This window comes from Silene latifolia, chromosome X (assembly GCF_048544455.1).
Source record: "Silene latifolia isolate original U9 population chromosome X, ASM4854445v1, whole genome shotgun sequence".
Lineage (NCBI taxonomy): Eukaryota > Viridiplantae > Streptophyta > Magnoliopsida > Caryophyllales > Caryophyllaceae > Silene > Silene latifolia.
This window is the reverse complement of record NC_133537.1, coordinates 283,768,810-283,777,449: the sequence shown is the minus strand read 5'-3', so window position 1 is coordinate 283,777,449 and position 8,640 is coordinate 283,768,810. Positions and strand designations below refer to the sequence as shown.

The 8,640-nt window shown below is 35.8% G+C and overlaps 1 pseudogene; it reads left to right on the top strand.

The window, feature by feature from the left end:
- The first annotated feature begins 480 nt into the window (after positions 1 to 480).
- Positions 481 to 2,848, top strand: LOC141620218 (protein FAR1-RELATED SEQUENCE 5-like; annotated as a pseudogene).
- Positions 2,849 to 8,640: the final 5,792 nt, after the last annotated feature.

The window sequence follows — 8,640 nt, the reverse complement described above, 5'->3', positions numbered from 1 at the left end:
TTGCGTTTCATCCATGTAATCATAACTCATCAATTCCGTCCTTGCACGCATATTAAGCCTGGCTCAATTTATCATCCAAAAATTGGTTTGCTCATCTATTATTTGATGCGTGAAATGTGTTTGCTCACATATTTGATGCGTGAAATTGGTCTGCTCGTCAATTGTTTATGCGGTTGGTATGGACCCTTGTTCAATTTATCATCCAAAATTCATGTATGATCAATGTTCTTTCGCCTAATTTCAATCGTTCATCATTTTCTTTTGTCAGCAATTTTTCAGATTTTGATGCCTCTGGTTCTCTCGTCGGATTGAAGGCTACAAAGTGGGAATACTTACTCACTCTGTACAACAGACATACCGCAGCAACTGGTTTTGGTACCAGAAAAGGCACTCGTCGTATCGAAAAGAATGTCGAGTATGAGAGATATTTTGTCTGTAACTGTCAGGGTGAGCACGGTAATGGCCGATCATTGAATTCTGATGGGACACCCTCTTCGTCAGGTACCCAAACGAAGAAAGTCAACATCACCAGATCTGTTTACAAGGCTTCCATTCGGACACAACTCAACGAGAAAGGCCTTTGGAAAATATTAAACCATAACCTTGATCATAACCATAGCTTAACGCCCCCTCAATGGCAACATAACCACAGGTCAGAGAGGGAAATAACCGCTGAAGAGGGTGAGGTGATTGAAATGATGACCGATGCCTTGGTTCGACCATCTGTCCAATATCGTGTTTTAGCTGCTATTTCTGGAGGCGAGGAGTTTGTTGGACATACAAAGAGAGACCATATCAATTACGTTAATAGGCTTAAGATGCGTACTATTGAAGGCGGTGATGCATCAACCTTGGTCGAATTGTTGACCAAATGTCAATCTGAAGACCCAGGTTTCTTCTACCGTTTGAAATTTGGTGCCGACGGAAGATTGTGCCATGTTTTCTGGCGGGACTCGATGATGAAGGAGGATTACTTATTGTATCATGATGTGCTTATCTTTGACACCACTTACCGTGCAAATAAATATAACTTGATTTGCGGTCCGCTAATTGGGATTAATAACCATTAGTCGAACATTATGTTCGGGTTTGCATTCATATCGAATGAACAAGATGAATCATTTGAGTGGTTGTTTAATGCCTTCAATGAATCAATGGGAGAAGATGTCCGTCCTGTAACTATTTTTACTGATCAAGACCTTGCTATGACAAATGCCATCAAAGAGGTAAATAACACTTAACTGGTCACATATTCTTACGTAAATGGTTACAATTTAATATTTAGCTGTAAACAGGTGCATATTCCCACGCAAAAGTGTTACCCTCATAAGTAAGTTATAAATAGTTACATAATATTTGGAAAATGGCTACGTATAACTCAAAATGTGCATATTTTGTAATCAAATATTGATACGGGACCGTCTTTGTGTTATTTCTGTTGTTTGTGACCATTCTGATGACATTAGTGGCCATTTTTGGTTATGAATTAAATCCTTTCTTTTGTATCTTATTAAGATCAAAATGTGACCAATTTTAAGCTATGTGTAGGTTTTGAATAACTACTATAGAATTCCCTTATTTTGTGTTGTTTGTGACCATACAAGCTAAAATAGTGGCTGATGTTTTCATTAGTTTAACCTGTTATAGTACGGTTACTTTATGTACTTACATGGTCACATATTCATAGTAAAATGGACACATTCTATATTTATGTTATTAATAGTTACCTCCTGATTGACTGTTATCAGTCAATTGCTAGGTTTATCCAACTTCAAGGCATAGGTTATGTCAATGGCATATCCAACAGAATGTTGTTTCACGCTATGGTTCACTGAAGCATAATCGATCATTCCAGACCGTATTCAACAAATGTCTTAATAGTTGTTATAGCGAGGCGGAATTCGAAGATACATGGAGGAAAATGATATCAGATTACGGACTACAAGATAGTGATTGGTTTGATCGTCTATATACTTTAAGGGAAAAATGGTGCACCGCATTTAATAAGGGATACTTTTCAGCAGCTATATTATCGTTGCAACGGAGTGAAAGCACCAACCACGCTTTGGGGTTCCAAGCAACTAAGACTACTTCACTTACCGAATTCTTTCACATATTTGAGTCAACAGTTAGAAGATGGAGGTCGGAAGAGGAACGAAATGAATTTAATAATATCCGTGCCAAGCCCACATCTGTGTTTCCTATGGTGGACTTATTAGATCATGCATCCCAAGTTTATACACTGAAATTATTCAGGGCAATAGAGAAGGAATTCGGTATCGCAATCGGTACAAGGGCCATAGAATGTACGACTGAAGATCATATTAAGTCATACCTTGTGTATCCATCGGGTAGTGATGAAAATCCACACCATGTCACCTTTGATTATTCTAACTTGCTTATTGAGTGCACGTGTCGTAAATTTCGGGAATGCGGAATGCTATGCTTCCACTCCATCCGCATCTTATACCTCCGATCTGTTTCCGAAATTTCCGAACAATACATTTCAAGGAGGTGGACTAAGTTTGCCAAGAAAGAAGTGTGGGACAGACTTCTTCCTAATGATAGGCGTAGAAGTGGCATTAATGAGGCCGTTAATTGGCGGCGTCAATCGCTTACCATGTTCAACAATCTGATAACAAAATGTCAGAGTGTACCCGAAGCGAAGTCGTTATTGGACCATGCTTACTCAAGAGCTCTAGAAGAGGTCCAAACTTTTTTCAATAGTAGAAGAGCGTCAGAGTGTCCAACAAATAGTGCTCCACACACTGGTCCTACGATACTTGATCCTAAACGAGCAATTACGAAGGGGTGTAAACAAAGGAAGAAAAGCGGGATACAAAAATGAAAGTCAAACCGTTCCGCTAAAACAAATGAGGTCGAACTGCCTCACACTCCCATTCCTAGGCTCTTATAAGCGAAATAAGTTTTTACTTTGCGGTAGTTGGTACAATGCATTTTTGTTTTGCTTTAATTTTTGAACGTAGCATTTTTGTTTTACTCACCGAATATTTATACATTGTTTTTCTAATTAAATTGTCGCAAAATTATTTTTTCTACTACATGTTCCGATATTTCGTTACAATTTGTTTTATGATATGTTGCTAGTAACAAGCTATAAATAGCAGATACATGGTTACAAATAGTAGATATACGGCTACAAAATAAAATAACTAATTCATTTAAAAAATACAAATAGTTTAAAAGTGGTCACTAAGTATAAAAGAATGTTCACAAACATTTATAAACTACTCTTCAACAAATGTTCCTAAATCTGGTCACAATTTAATCTTAATAAGCTACATAAACAGAAAAATGTAGACATCGGGCACTAATAGCCACTAATTTCAGAAGAATTATCCCACAAAAAAAAGTCACGATCTGATCTATAGAGGTTACAAATTAGTGTCAAGATTTGTTGTTAGTAACAACTTACAAATAGTAGATATATGGCTACAAATAGCAGATATATAGCCACAAAGTAAATGACTTTTGTAATGTGACCAGTTAAGATTATAATTTGACCAATTAATATTATAATGTGACCACAAAAGATATATAGCCACAAAAGATTATAATGTGACCAGTTATGAATTATATGCACAATGCGACTGTGGAACACAGTAAAGAGAAAATGTGTTCAATTCACTTGAAATAAATTACTGAAATAAGATGTGTTCAATTCGTAGATATTTGCAATTTAAACGAAAATTTCAACTAGAAAACAACAACAGTTTTTAATCATCTACCAAATCCAAAATAAAATAACAATGTTTTTCCAACAACATCACCAATCTGCTACTTATCCTTTACGCAATCATCCTCTACAACGGCCCCCTCAACTCCTTTCTTCGTTGCCAACCTTGTGCATCTTCTTACATACACGCTTTTGTTTGAATCTCGTGGTCACTTAGGACAATGCACACTCTTCTTTTGTGAAGGTCCCGGGCAGTTGGTATCATTAGTACCAATTGAATCGATACCAAGGTCAAAGGAGGGTGCCTCAACCAACTTCATTTCCGCTATCTTATCAATCCTTTTACCCATATCTAGAAATTGTGCCAAGAAGTTTGGATCCTTCAACGCTTGTGTAAACTCTCCTTCAATCTCCTCACGAACCTCCTCTTCATCAATCGGGGTGACATTAGCTTGCTTTTCCACTTCTTTAGTTCTAATCTCATGTAACCTTGACACAAGTTCCAAATCCCGCTTTGTCATCATCCAATTCACCAAACGGGGCTATAAAAGAGAATAACATGAACAAACAATTACTATACTTTATAAAAATGAGTTAGTATGCTAAAAACGACTAGGTTCAGAAGAACGGTCACAATCAAAAAATAAATGGTCACGATAAAATTAGAGAGGTTACAAACAATATTCTTAATATGTTAGTATGCCAACAGCGGATATCAATTACAATTGTCTATTACATATTAAATGGTCATATATCAATTACAATGGGAAATTGTTGGTCACATTCTGATCTCACTCAACTAAGGTAATTGGCACACCCGTGAAAGCACATGCTGCTTTCACCTGTTAAAAAGCTAAAATTACAGCCCAACCCAGCCCCCAAGTAAACTCGAAAGATTTACAACTCGAGAAAATAACTTGCATTCAGCTTTAACAAGATGCCCCACAATACCACCAGTCTAACATTACAGCATAATAGCACATTTCATTCTGATCTCAATGAAAAAATGGTCACAGTCACAAACTAAACCAGAACGGTCACAAACACATTTCTGAAACATAAATCTTGTGCGATTAATCAAAAGCCAAGCAGAATGGTCACAATATATAATTCTAATAAAAAAAGGTCACGAAACCATGAAGAATGGTCACAAACAATACAAAACTACAATTTTAACACAAACTGATCTACTTAAGATACTACAAACATATATACATACATCTCCACAACAGATGGCCACTAATTTCAGCACGATGGTAACAACAATTTAGAATGTTATTAATAATGTAAAGGGTAAAGAGTAAACGACTTACATCGTTATATTTGCTTTCAATTTGTTCATTACTCAATAAATCACTTGGCAGCTCAAACGTGATTGTTCTTTTGATGCGGTCATCAGGTTTAGGATCATCACCCTCAGCTGGAAGCCTATAGATTACTTTAGGCAGATTTCGGGAGATAGGGTACGTCTTCTTATCCCAACCCCCACGACCATACTCGTTGTTTTTCAATGCACCAGCCCTTTCCTCCTCGAGTTCCCTTATTAGATGGTTGCTAATATAGAACTACAGTGTATATTAGCTTAGGTGAGTTCAAGATCAGCTTGAATTGGAGAGCAAGCAAATTAAATAAAACTTCAAATTATAAAACCGTTAATATATTGATTTATGAGGTTTAAGCTACTAATAATACTACTCCGTACTGAACTTTCCATTGAACTAGAGTAAACAGTCCTAAGGTGGTACGTTTTATAGGAGCAATTGTCTATAATCTTGCATGTTAGGCAATGACATCAAATCAATTCTTTCTTACTCTAACGACCAAACGTAACGGCGTAAGATAGCAATCCCTCGTTACTAAACAGAAAAACCTTGGGTCCTTGTCGCTAAAAAATACTCCTTCCATTCAACAATTATCACCCCATTTCAATATAATACCTCTCACATATAATGGAGAAATGGGGTGATAATTGTTGAATGGAGGGAGTAGGAAAGTTTAGACCCTCATTGTGGTTTTAACTCACTTCTAGAAATAGACATTGCACAGGTATATAACCATATATGAAAGTATTCTATTATGGTAACAATTGAAGTAAATTGAATTGGTTACTTAAGATGTTTAAGTGTTAACTATTGCACAATTAAGTAAACATAAAACAAAGTGTAAGATGTTACCATTTCGTAACTGTTAGTGATCATATTCTACTAGGTGTAACAAATGGGAACATATTGCACAATTAAGATAACACACTTGTGAAATTTAGTATCTTACAACTCAGATACTTTAAATTATGATGTATTATTGAATACAACTTATGTGAGATGATAACATAATACTGAAAATGGTGACATATTGAATAACTTTTGAATATCTCTAATTTAAAAAATATATTCCCATTAAGTAGATGTTTGTTTACATTAGTAACTTGATGTAAGTGATCTTAAATACTCCCTCCTATTCAATATAAACTTCCCTATTTTCTTTTCCGTCTATTCATAATAACCTCTCTATTTCCTTTTTTGGTAAGTGTTTGTGTGATCCAAATTTAATTGTATGGTTGGGTAGTAAATTTGTGTGGTCCAAATTTATTTATATGGTGGGGTAGTGTGTTTTCTTAATTTTTGTGTCAAAATGAAATGAGAGGTTTATTGTGAATAGGAGGGAGTAATAACATTTTGATAGCCTAAAATGATGACATATTGGATTATTTACTTATCATGTTATTATGTGTAATATATTAGCATTATGTAACTTTATGTTCATATTTTTATACAAAATGTAACAATCGTTAAATTGGTAACATATTACACAATGATAATAACATCTTGTAAAAAATACTGAAACTTATTAAACATTTTGTTTGCATTTATTATTGCAACAAAGTGATAATTTATCATCTAAAAATGGTGACATGTTATCCTAATCTGATAACATTGTTATGTTGAAAAACGTTGTATGGTTACACTTGCTGATGGAATGTTTTCATAAACATACCTTTGAGCTGAATAATCAGTGCTCGTGTTAGTTGAGAGGGTGACATACTAAACAAAACTATAAACATTTTTAGGATATATGACTACATATTCTATATTGTACGGATACATAACTCCTGAAAATGATAGATTACTTTGGCCTCCGTCGATTGGTCATCTTCCGCATTAATGTTTTCCAATAAAGTTCAAACTTCTTCGTTGACCATAGCACACAACTTATCCATTACCGCTCTTGTTTCAGTTACATTTTGACACTTTTCTATTATATTGATTAACTCTTAATTCTGTAACCATTATGTAACAATCCTTATAAAGAAGTAAAATAAATCTATATATTTATTTATGTACTCAAACATAATCAATTCCAAAACAAATCCTGTAGAATAAAGTTAAAAACATCATTCAAATACAAAATTTATCAAAAATCCAAAATTTTAAACATCAAGATTTACAAATAAAAAAAATGGGTAATGAAATTAAGAGAAAACAATAACAATCCATGTTACAGGTCAAATTAGATCAATAGACGAACAATAGAAGAGAATAATAAGTCAAATTAAATAAAAAAATACAGGACAAGTAAATTTAGATAATTTCAATTGAAGAATATATGATCAAAAATCAAGAAAAATAAATTACCGAATTAGATAACGATGAATTGAGAAAAGTGTAGAGGATAAAGGTTGTCAAAAGAATTGTTTGAAAATGTAAATCTATTTTAAAATCAGTAAAGATCATATGGTTAAAAATTTCAAATTATTATAGAGTTCTTATTTCTTTCAAATGGAATGTGTAGACATATAAACTGTTAATAATACAAATATCGCAGTCAACGATCGAAAGTCAATAGCATCCTAACTCTACGTAAATAGCATAACAAATAGTTTATTAGCACATGTTACTTTATCTAGTCAAATATTGTTGTAACTATCCTAGATTCTAGCTCTTAGTTAGCTCATCTTTAGGCTATCAGTTACTACTTAGTTTGTATATAAATCAAGCCCTTGTAACCTTATTCATCATCAATTATAATTTACAGTAAACCTATTCTTTACATGGTATCAACTCCAATATCGTCCTTGTACTCGTCATTCACGTACCCATGGCCAACCAATCCAATGCCCTAATTCCGAATGTCGATGAACCAACGAAACCCCTCTTGTCCATCTCCTTCCCTACTTGCACAAAACTAACACCCACCACCTACCGCTCATGGCGATTTCAGATCACCCGACTCCTTCAAGGTTTCGATTTGTTCTGCTTTCTCGATGGCACATCCACACCACCACCAAAAACAACCACGCCAACACCCACGGACTCCAAACCAAATCCCGACCCCGTACCAAATCCTGCCTTTAACACATGGTTCAAGCAAGACCAACTCATCTTAGGTGCCCTTGCCGGAACCCTTGATGACTCGGTCTCACCTATCATCCTTGATGCAACAACCTCCCACGCCGCCTGGACCCTCCTCGAAACCACCTATGCAAACCCCTCCCGCGGCCACATACTACAATTAAAAAACCGACTTCGTAGCATCACCCTTGGTGACAAATCTATCTCGGCCTATATGCTTGAGATTAAAACTTGCGCTGCCAACCTAGCACAACTAGGAAAACCCGTCGACGATGAGGATATCACCTCTCAAATTCTTGATGGCCTCGACCAAACCCTCTATAAATCTGTCATCGATGCCGTTCGCGCACGAGACGTACCCATCACTTTCGAAGCCTTGCACGAAAAGCTCATCAATCATGAACTCATCGTTCACAAACAAAACTCTACCACCACCTTCAACCCCTCCGCTCATGCTGCCACTACCCGCCACTACAACCCCTATGCCCCACGCTATCAACAACCCACCACCCAAACCCGCTCCACATATCACTCCTCTAATCAGCCCCGATACTCGCTACCCACCCAAAACAACAACCAAGTCCCAAAACCCTT